This window comes from Dreissena polymorpha, chromosome 9, assembly GCF_020536995.1.
Source record: "Dreissena polymorpha isolate Duluth1 chromosome 9, UMN_Dpol_1.0, whole genome shotgun sequence".
NCBI classification, from domain to species: Eukaryota; Metazoa; Mollusca; class Bivalvia; order Myida; family Dreissenidae; genus Dreissena; species Dreissena polymorpha.
In genome coordinates, this window is record NC_068363.1 from 1,270,488 (window position 1) to 1,281,850 (window position 11,363).

Below are 11,363 nucleotides of genomic sequence, written 5' to 3' on the forward strand. Positions count from 1 at the left end.
CTAATCTGAGACGACACTTTAAGTACATGCATAAAGTAGCGTCAGAAAGGCATTTTTTTATTTGCAATACATATACAAGTGTCATATATCATTGGAAAGATCTCACTGAGACAAACACAATGGTACCACTGGTTTTACATTAGACCAAACCTGAAGGGAGTTATGGCCCTTTGATATTTTGCGAACATTAATTTTGTCTGCCAGATTATGGTGCATACGTATCAAATTATTTTTTTCCAATAAAAATACAATTGTCTTACACCATTGTAAAGGTCTCAATGAAAGGAATACAATGATTACTCAAAATTACTGTAATTTCAATGTATAAACACTCTATATTGAGTAATTGCTATTTAAGGCACTTTATTCTTTGTGTAAATTGTGTCGGGTAACTGTAGTAAAAAAGACACACGAACACAGATCCACCACAGTAATTCATCAAGCTTTATTTTCTAACACTGTTACACATTATATTACAGCAAACTTTAATAAATAATATTAATGCCACTTTTCTCAAAATCTAAGAGAATAACTAACACCTAGTTGCATTTACTATCAACAAAGTAAAAAAAACTGCGCCCCAAGCTTTTCGGCCAGCATTGATGACTTATTAACATTTCCCAACAATTCAATGAACTGTAAGGACATCAACTAAAACATTTAACAGCTTATTTCTTGTTTGCTCACATACTTAACATTATTAAAATTAATATCACGCCTTGATGACTACATCTCCCTCTCGATAATCATCACCAAGCTGAATAGAATAGACCGCCTGATCATCAGCATAAATGACATTGAACCAGGCAGGATATCCAGGAACCTGAAAAATAGCACAAACATGTTTTAAGTATGTTTTATATCAATATAAAGTATGTTTATGAAAGTTGTATTTATGTTATTAGTATAATGTTGTATAAAATAAGTTGTACTGTTCATTTTTTATTAATTAAGGTCGCAATGGTTAAGTGGATATGGTGTCCACCCTGTCAACGAGAGGTCATTCTGAAGATCTTTCTACTGAATCCAAGTACTGGTCTTTTCCCAGGAAACCGACTCAAGACTTAGCCGAAAGCTGTTGATGCAATCAAGCTAAAATAAATTGGTTAAAACTTAACTGTAATGGTGCATCTTTGGCGTTGACGCATTAAAACAAGTTCAATGTATAGCTTTCAAGAAATAACATAAAATACCCATGCACATTTGTCATATACCTGTGATATGACTTTCCCTTTGTACCATTTCGCCTGCTCATCTTCTATCCACTTATGCTCAATGTCATGGCCCACCAAAAAGTGTTCGCTTTCTGGTGGGGTTTCGTAGCTTTGACCAATTAACGTTATAACGTTTTCTTTTAATAGTTCTATTGAAAGTTGCTGTATTTTTCCGTCCACTATTTTTGAAAAGGCATATACATTTTTTTTGTTACATTTTTGTTTAAACACGTCTTTTCTAAATCTCAGTTGTGATTTTAGGGCATTTTCCTTTTCTTTTACGCTGTTAATTTCTTTAAGTTCTTTTTCCACTTTCCCTGGCGTTTGCCACAGCCCAAAGAACAACAATTCGCTTGTTGTTTTTTCAAGTTTTTGTACTCTATTCCTTTCTTGTGTTTCTTTTTTCTTAAAATCTTCTTCTTGCTTTTCAATTCTTTTTTTTAATATTGATTTTGCTCTTTCTTTAAAAAGCTGTCTTTCTTTAGATGCTTCTTTTCTGCTTTCTAATATTATTTGATTTATATTTTCCTGTTCATGCAACCATTCATTTGTTTTATTTAAAGAAAATGTTATTTGGGCCTCCAGAGCAAGTGTTGATATGTTGGGCTTTGCTGACAAAATGTGGTCGACAAGTGAAAACACATGTTCTGGAAATTTGTTGTGTTTGTCAACGCTTAAAGTTTCATTTTGATTAAGGTTTTCATGAACACCTCCAGGTAAATGATCGCCGTATTGGTGTTGAATCAATTTAGCTAACGCAGGAATTATCACAGATAGAATCAAAATCACATTGTCATCATTTTCACTTGGTTGCAACAGTTTTTCAAGCATGTTGTCAGTTTTAATTTCAACCTCTTTAAATGGGAATAATTTTCCAGCAATAAAATCTTCTAAGTTGTTTACAATGTCATTCAAAAAAGTTAAAAGTTCAAGATATTTATTGTTCATTGCGGATATTGTGATATCTTTGCTTTCGATGATTCGCCATAAAGGGGTTGTTATAGATCTTGATATTAAACCAAGAGCTTTACATCCACTTACAAAAAACGGTGTCTGCAAATCTTGTAAAACGCTTTGTAAAAGACCATTTGTGCAGCTCGTTTTGGTTAAATATTCTATCATTTTTTCTTTCAAAAAGTAAACATGGCCAGCATTTGTAAATAAAATATTAAAACGATTTCCACGCAAAGGTTGTAGGGGCAAAGACAGCATATTATTTTCTTTCAAAAAGTCACAAATAAAAGTTTTAAATCCTTGGTAACAGCCATTCTTTTGGTCTCCTCTGCGTGCGAAAGCTTTGCATGCTGTTAGAACAGTCCTGACAGCACCAGAATTACCTTGTTTTGAAAAACGTGTATTATAAATAGGAACTTCATTTTCAAAAAAACTTCTTTCAACCTCATATAAAGATTTTTGAGAAACATCGGCCATATGCACTAGGGTATGCAGTCCACAAAAGAAATTGTTCATATGACTTAAAGCTTGTTGTGATTCTTCATTCATTTTTTCATAATTCTTATAAACTAATGGTAAAATTTCATTCCTATATTCCTTCAGCAAAGTATTAAATTTGGTTTCAGTTGCTGCCCTATCACTCATAGTATTTTTTATGTTGCTTAAAATTTTTGCCGAAGTTATCTCTTCAGTTTTACTAACTAAATCAAAGTCCGAAAGAATTTCCTTAAATGTTTCCAGAGTATCATGCGATGATTTTGTTGCCATGTCTCTAAGGCCTAACAGACGATAATTTCCTTCAGAGTCCCTTGTTCCAAATGCCCCCCCCCCATTTTTGTCCATATTTGGAAGCCTCGTCAGTGTGCAATGTCGTATTTATATTGGCTGAAGTTTCAGAAATTTGTTGCCTTGCAATTACAGAACGTTCTATAGACCAATTGTTTACTGTTCGTGATGTCGGTAATTTATGTGGCTCTTTACCTAACAGCTGACAAACAGCTTTAATGACGTTTGATACATTTTCACAAGAAACCTGAGAGTCTAAAAGAGCATAAACACAAGCATGCAGCTCTGGAATATATGTTTTGCTTGTTTCATAAAAAAAATCAGCATCATGTATACTTTGTAAATGTTTAATTTCAGATTTGAGTTCATATATTTCTGTTTGTAGTTGTTTAATTTCAATATCTTTTTACATTCAAGTGCTCCTTTAAGGTTACAATTTTCAACTTTCATAATCAGGTCATCATTTGAGTTATCAACATTACTCCTATCACATAGCTTAATAGTTTTTTCACGCCAGTAGCTTTCACGATTTGCAGTTCTTTTCAGATTTTTCTTGTTCATTTCCAACTTTGCATCCATTAAAACACTTTTTTCCGTTAGAACATCTTTCTTTAATATCACCCCACTGAGTTCTTCTTTTAATTCATTATTTTTTATTTTCAAGATAGATACTTCTGATGCCAGTTTGTCACTTACACATTTATATACCATGGCTTCACTAGTAGAACTAGAAGCGCATTCAGATGGTGTTGGACAGTCATCAATGGTATTATTTATTGTGTCCGGGAACTGGTACATGTCATTTAGGAATTTATCAAGATTTTGTGTCCCTTTTACTCGGTGTTTACTTTTGTTTAAGTGCTGGAATTTTTGGAATAGTCTTGACAGATCTTTGTGCAGTGTGTTAAAGGATGCTTTACAACCGATTTCAATCAAATAATGGCAGGCTACATTCACAGACTTCTCTTTTATTAATTCAATTATTTTTTTGTGACTTGGTTTGTCAGCTGCATCCATGTTGAGCAATGTACCTGAAAAATCAATTAATTGATACAAATCAATACTTACTGGATGTTTAATACCATGAACTGATATACTCATACTCCATAGTTGTCAACTGGTGAACTGCCAACCTCAACTGGAACTGTCAACCTGTATGGAACAACAATATAAACAAACTTTAACAAAGAAAAACAAAAAGTGGAAAGAAATAGATTAAAATATGTGAACTGAACAAAATAAAACACAGACATGCAAGTATGCACATGCAGCATAAAAAATGACACAAACATATGACAATTGCAGACTCAGTCTCAACGTAAAAGTCATCAGACATCAATTTAAATTTACTTATTAAAATTTATCATCAATCATTTATTTACATGGTAAAAACATTTCAAAATATAAATGTGTATTATCCTTCTATAATAACCTCGTAAATATGTTACATTATACCATTTCGAAGTGAATATTTAAGTGAATATATAATTGTTGTTGACATATCCGAATTCAAAAACACATTTCGGGAGAAATTCGGATGACTTCCGGTTTAGTTTTGTTAACGACCTTAACCTTTAAAATACCCGCACAATGACATGCGCAGCGGAAATGAACTTTTTCTTAAGTTGTTTCGTATAGAAAAATGGCAATTTTTTTCATTTCCGTAAAAATATCAATGCCACAACCAAGTCAAAGGGCAAAAATACCTGTTTTTCAACCAACCAAAACCTATTTTTACGATTTAAATCGAGTAAATATTATTATTTTGCAACTTTTTTATCATCGCTAGGTGCGCACAGAAGCAGACTATCGAATGACGTCACAGGCTTTCCCAGGAATTTAAAATCTCGTGTAAAAAGCGTTGTTTAGTGACATCATGTCAGGCATCAAAATGGCTTCCTCAAACCCGGAAGCAAAATAAATCTTGCTTTTTCGTGAAAGATTTACGTCATATTTGATCACAGTAATGAACCAAAACTAACAAAACCTAGAAATCAACTTTCATTTAAAATACTAAAAAGAAATAAAACTTAAAAACTTACCTTTTACTGTCTGAGATTATCCTTTCAAAAATACCAGTTTAACATTACAGTAGAAGCGAAACAAAATGGCGTCCAAATCGTTTCCGACGCTACATAAAGCCCAGTTTTCTCAGAACGCGTCTCATTAGATCATCAGTGATATATACAATATATGTACATTTTTAGCTCATCTATTTTTTGAAAAAAAATTATGAGCTATTGTCATCACCTTGGCGTCGGCGTCCGGTTAAGTTTTGCGTTTAGGTCCACTTTTCTCAGAAAGTATCAATGCTATTGCATTCAAACTTGGTACACTTACTTACTATCATGAGGGGACTGGGCAGGCAAAGTTAGATAACTCTGGCGTGCATTTTGACTGAATTATGTGCCCTTTTTATACTTAGAAAATTGAAAATTTTGGTTAAGTTTTGCGTTTAGGTCCACTTTTTTCAGAAAGTATCAATGCTATTGCATTCAAACTTGGTACACTTATTTTATGTTTGAAATACCGTCCAACCATCGCACCCAAGAATCCCCCTCCCCCCACCCGAATCCCCCCCCCCCCCTATTTTTTTTTTTTTTTTTTTTTAAGATCATCTCACAAATTACCACCTCACCCTCACACTATACCCCCCACCTCACCCCCCCCCAATTTTTTTTTATGAAACGGTTAAAAAACACAAATATTTATTTTTATTATTTTATGTTTGAAATACCGTCCAACCATCGCACCCAAGAATCCCCCTCCACCCCCCCCCCCACCACCCCCGATTTTTTTTTTCGCATTTTTTGAAGAAAATGTAATAAATGTCCACACCCCCACACAATGCACCGCTCTTCACTCCACCCCTCCCTCCTTTGTGATTGAAAATGAGAGTCCCTTCACCTTTAAAAAGAAAATAGATGAGCGGTCTGCACCCGCAAGGCGGTGCTCTTGTATTAATATTGGATGCTTAAAATATATACAAAACATTTACAAAATATACAATGATATACAGGTAATGAGCAAAACAGTTATGGTTTAAATAAAGTACATAAAGTTAAACCCGACTTATTGAATGTGTTTTAATTTCCCTCATAGTTATTGAATTTTTTTTAATTGACAACTGAACAGTAATATTATATATACAAAATATATATAAAACAGCATTTACAAATATTTACACATGAACTTTTCTTACAAAATCACTTAAAGTTTTAATGCCATACTCCTCCTACAGTAGGTTACAACTTATTAAACAATCCGCTTCCTTTTGAATGCCCGTAATCTGCGAGTCAGGGCAGTACCATTTGCCCTTTGGTGGTTTCTCTATTTTAACACACCTGTAGTGAAACCATTCAATTTCACATTCATTGTTATCACACGCTATCATCTCACCGTGTTCAACCTGACTACAAAGACAGTATAAAGTTTCATCACTCACATTGGTGGGGTAACAATTTAGACTGTCATTCACCACTTTCTTGTTAACATCAACTGACTTTAAGACAGATTCTGGTAATGTCGTGTAGAACTTCCCTACTAATTCTGGCAGTACTGCCAATTTAAAGAATTTCTCCGCTTCTTCACAAATAGTCTGCCACAAACCCTCGTCGAACATCACTGCTTCTATGTGACAGTTTCCCTCCGTCCACACTACAAAAAAGCACCTTTCCATGCGAGTCACACCCAGCTGCGTCTGGATCTGGTAATAGTACTGATGATTTTTGTCTAACTTAAGTTGTCCGTCTGTCTCTTTTAAGAAATCACATGTCTCACTATTGAGTTCCTCACTGCGTAGACTGTATGGGCATTTTATTTCAATGCATGCAGACCCACAACAATCGCACGTGAATATGCCGTCTGGCGATGCCCCAATAGATGGGTGTGTTTGACTAATCACAAGACCACTGTCCGTTATCATGCTGTTGTCGTGAACCGGTCCTATTTCATTCATAAACACATCTTGTGCCTTTTTTCATTGTCGCGCCCCCATTTTTTCGCCAAAGAGGAAAAGCCATTTGATTCAGGGTAGCATATCGATTTCACCAGGCTTTGCGAAGGGTCAGATTTATTGGTCTTTACAACAGCTTTTGCGTTTGACGCTGTAAACCGCCCTGCCCTAAAACGATGCCACATAACTGAATTTGCCTGTTTTTTGGTCTGTTCTTTCACATTTTCGGCTTGTTGGGTAGAACACTTAATTTCAATGTTGGCACAAGCATGTAAAACATCCTTATAACACGCTCCAATCACTTTTTCGTTTCTAAGTTCAGTCAAAACTGTAGGGAAATCATCAGTGTCCAACTTTGGCACATACTTCTGTGCAAGGTTTAGAGTTTAATTTGCTCAATAGACGAATTTCACGACGAGGGTAAAAACTACCCGCGCACCGGTTGGCAGCCATCTTAGAGGCAATCGCAAATAGCGCAATACACGATAAACAACCTGTCCGATTTGAATTATTATACGCGTTTAAATCTGATTTGAATGTGACTTTTGTGGTCAATTTTGATAATAGAATGTCGGACACTGTCAAAATAAAGCAAATCTACAGGGATAGACTCGATCCAAGTGATAAAGTGCGATATGAAAATAAACTCGCTATCGTTGGTGGAATAGATCCATACGACTGCAATGAACAATGGTCTCAAGATGTTGGTATTTTATCATCTGTTACCTATCCAGACATTGTGAATTATTTGATTTTCACCCCTAGTCGCTTCAAGATTGACGATTTGAAAGCTTGGAAATCTCTGGAAGCTGTTAACCAGTTGTGCTCTGGGTGGGTTCGAGACAGGGTAGCTATCAGCAAAGCACAGCATGTGACAGTTAAAACTAAGGTAAGTACTTGTTGGACTGCATAATGGGCTGAATAAAAATAGATGTGTTATTTCTAAAGTAAACAGTGGAGGAAAATACACACCATGCAGGGTTTGAACCCACCACAACTGCAGCTGTAGCATCCCGTCTGTAGATCTGCCGTGGAATCATATGGAATTCTATGGAAATCGTTAGATGGAATTCCGTGGAGTATTGGCACTAACTTTCCATCCGATTCCATGCAATCAATGGAAAAGTGAAAAAAAAACAGAAGGGGGACTTGATATGGGATGGAATTCCATAAAATGCTGTGGAATTCCATAGAATTCCGTGGCATTCCATATAATGCCGTGGAATTCCATAGAATGCCGTGGAATTCCATAGAATGCCGTGGAATTCCATAGAACGCCGTGGAATTCCATGGAACGCCGTGGAATTCCATGGAACGCCGTGGAATTCCATGGAATGCCGTGGAATTCCATGGAATGCCGTGGAATTCCATAGAATGCCGTGGAATTCCGTGAAAAGCTATGGAATTTAATAAAAAGCTGGAATAAAATAGAAAAAAAAACAGATTATAGATCAAAGGCATTTTATTGATTTTGAAAAACAAATGTGAATGTAACTAAAAGTTTCATCATAGAAGTTAAACAAGAACAAGATCTGGCATCAATCATTAACCACACACATGCAGTCACAGTACATATTCAAAAATGAGTGGTTTTACATTTTCATAAAGTACCAACTCTCTTAACCACAGGCATGCATGCACACATTCAAAAACACATCCATAAACATGCACGCATATACAGGTGAGAACAGAAAAACTTATAAAAGGCACAATATAAAACATAGAAGTAGAATTTTACATTTCTCTTATGACAAGTATACTTCCTTTCTCACATATGTTCATAAACACACACAATTACATGCACACACACATCACGCACAATTGTTCTAGAGTTTTTTCTCATAAATTTTAACGTTCAACAACTGTTCCTTATTAATTCTAGAACACTTTCAGTACGATTACAGAAGTTCAGTTCTAGTTGATGTGTTCCAGTACAATTCTTGAAAAGTTCCGAAGGTTAACTTCAAATATTTAAGTCTGAAACCAACTTTCTAGAAAACAAATTCCCATGCAGACAGCCAGTATTCAAGTACTGAGCATAGTTAATAATAATACATAACAAATTAACAACTGTTGTAAATTTGTTATTTATTATACTATGCTCAGTACTGTTGAACACGGACTTAATTCAATTATCCAAGTTTCAAATTCCTAAATTAAAAAAAACAACAAATAAATTAAGACAAAAAACAAACACAAAATACAATTCACAAAATAAATAACTGGTCTTTTTTATACAAGAAGTAACCAAAATAAAACATGTCACCAGCCACAGACTGCCAGGCTTAACACAGAGGCTAAAAATGTTTGTCCAAGTCTTCCACTGCCATTTTCCTTTTCTTCTGAGAATATTGAACACCAGTCACTGCCTCCGGGTCCTTTTTGGTATGAGGTACATTGTATACTGCTCACATGTGCTCTACAGAATAAAAAATCATAAAAATGTCTAAAGCAAAGAGTTATTTACATTCAAACTAAAACAAGAGATTGCAAAGCAATATGGTCCCCTACCTGTTAAACTTCACTATTTTAAGTTTGTTAAATATATTTGTTGCCATAGCAACCAGAATTCTTGCATTATAAACAACATGAAATGACGTGCAAAATGTCCTTATTGTCATCTGTTCATGTTTCAAGTTTCATGAAAAAATACTTAGAACTTTTAAAGTTATCCCAGGATCCAGAAAAGTGTAAATGACTTAGACCAATATATTGAATTCCAAAAAGACAAAATACTTTCAGGTGGTTAACATTAAATAATTTATCTAGCCCAGGGCATGACAATATTTACCATGAATTTGTGGCCCTGTAAGTCCTCTAGGTAAATGCGCTTAAAGAGCCGCTTTGCTGTTGGATTATTTCCCTGCCAAACTCTGCAGTATCTTCCATCAACTGGTCAATGGTAATTAAAGCACATAATGAAAATGTATAGGAAACGTAATTCATGAATTGTTTTAAATATTAAGTTGTTAAATGGTCTTTAGAAAGAGAACTAAAAACGAAGTGAATACATCGCAAAGCACTAAGCATAACTTAATTTGTTGGTATGATTAGTACAAATTTATTATTGCTATAATTAGAATGATGTGTTATTCTATTGGTATGAAAATGCACACTCAGATACCTAAAAACCAATTCCATTGGTTTAATTTTTTATTTACAAGCAAATACGTTGAATTGATATCCCCCGCCAACATGCTTCTGGACACATAAGTATTATATTTGACACTTAAACAAGCATTTTTTAAAGATACAAAGGGCCATAACCCCGTTTTTAACAGATGGTGTACAATTCCATTTGGCGGGCATCATCCTCTTATCCATATATATACTCGAACCAGGTTTCAATGAAATCCCCCAAAGCACTTCCAGGAGATGGCCTTGGACACACAAAAAGCATTTTTTCAAGATACAAAGGGCCATAACTCTGTTATTAACTAATGGTGTACAATGCCATTTGGCATGCATCATCCTCTTATCAATATACATACTCATACCAAGTTTCAGTGAAATCTGCCAAAGCACTTCCAAGATATGACTACGGACGGATGGAAAGACGGACAGACGGAAGGATGGAAGGACGAACAGACAACGCCAAAATAATATCCCTCCGCCTATGGCGGGGGATAATAATAAACATTAACACCATTAATGAGCATTGAGTGCTCAACATGCACAGTAAAAAACTTCCTTAGCCTGCAGTTCCATAACCTTGCATGATAAAATTCCGATACTACATTCAACGTTATTAATTTCTCCACATAGGTCTTATTACTTCCTTTTTCAACCTGCAAACTCCACTAAGTGAAAATTTGGGTGACAGCTGCTTTTAAACTAATATTTGCCATACTAAAACCTCAAATATCACATAAAAGGTCTACAATAATGTCATAAGAAGATTAAATTTAAAGGAATATTTAGAAATAATAAAAATCACAAACCTTCAGTTGTTGTTCTATTCCTAGACAGACTGCTCAAACACTGTATGCATCACTCTTTAGCAATATTTCATGTCACTTTCCAAATGATATAAATACATAAGTATTTTAAGAAAGTGTTTTTAATGGAAAAACTAATGACTCTTCTGTTTGTTAAATGTCTTTAACTTTATTTTAACAAGTTAAACCAGTACATTGTCCACCATGTTTCATGTTTCAATCTAACAGGTAAACTTTCTGTATTTGAATTCAGCCAATTAGAAAAGGCTGTTATATCTTATAACCAATAGATTTGCAGCAAACATACCCAACATCTGATGTACAACACATGCTTGGCTTATCAGATAGATTGTTATTTGACAACCTGGACTGGCTGAGTTTGATATTGAGAAAAAAACAGTGTGTATACCACTTGGACAGGGTTAAGGAATTTAAACTTGTAGAAATTGCTTTGAAAGTAACAACTACTCCTAGTTCTGCAGAACTACTACTTTAATTACTACAGCATCAACAACA

The 11,363-nt window shown here is 34.8% G+C and overlaps 1 long non-coding RNA gene across 1 annotated transcript; it reads right to left on the minus strand.

Moving 5' to 3' along the window:
* Nucleotides 1-8,344: 8,344 nt before the first annotated feature.
* Nucleotides 8,345-11,363, minus strand: LOC127844614 (uncharacterized). Its single transcript, XR_008032838.1, has 3 exons — nucleotides 10,851-11,363; nucleotides 9,701-9,801; nucleotides 8,345-9,328 (listed from the first exon to the last, which is right to left on the minus strand). It is a non-coding gene; the product is annotated as an uncharacterized LOC127844614 (long non-coding RNA).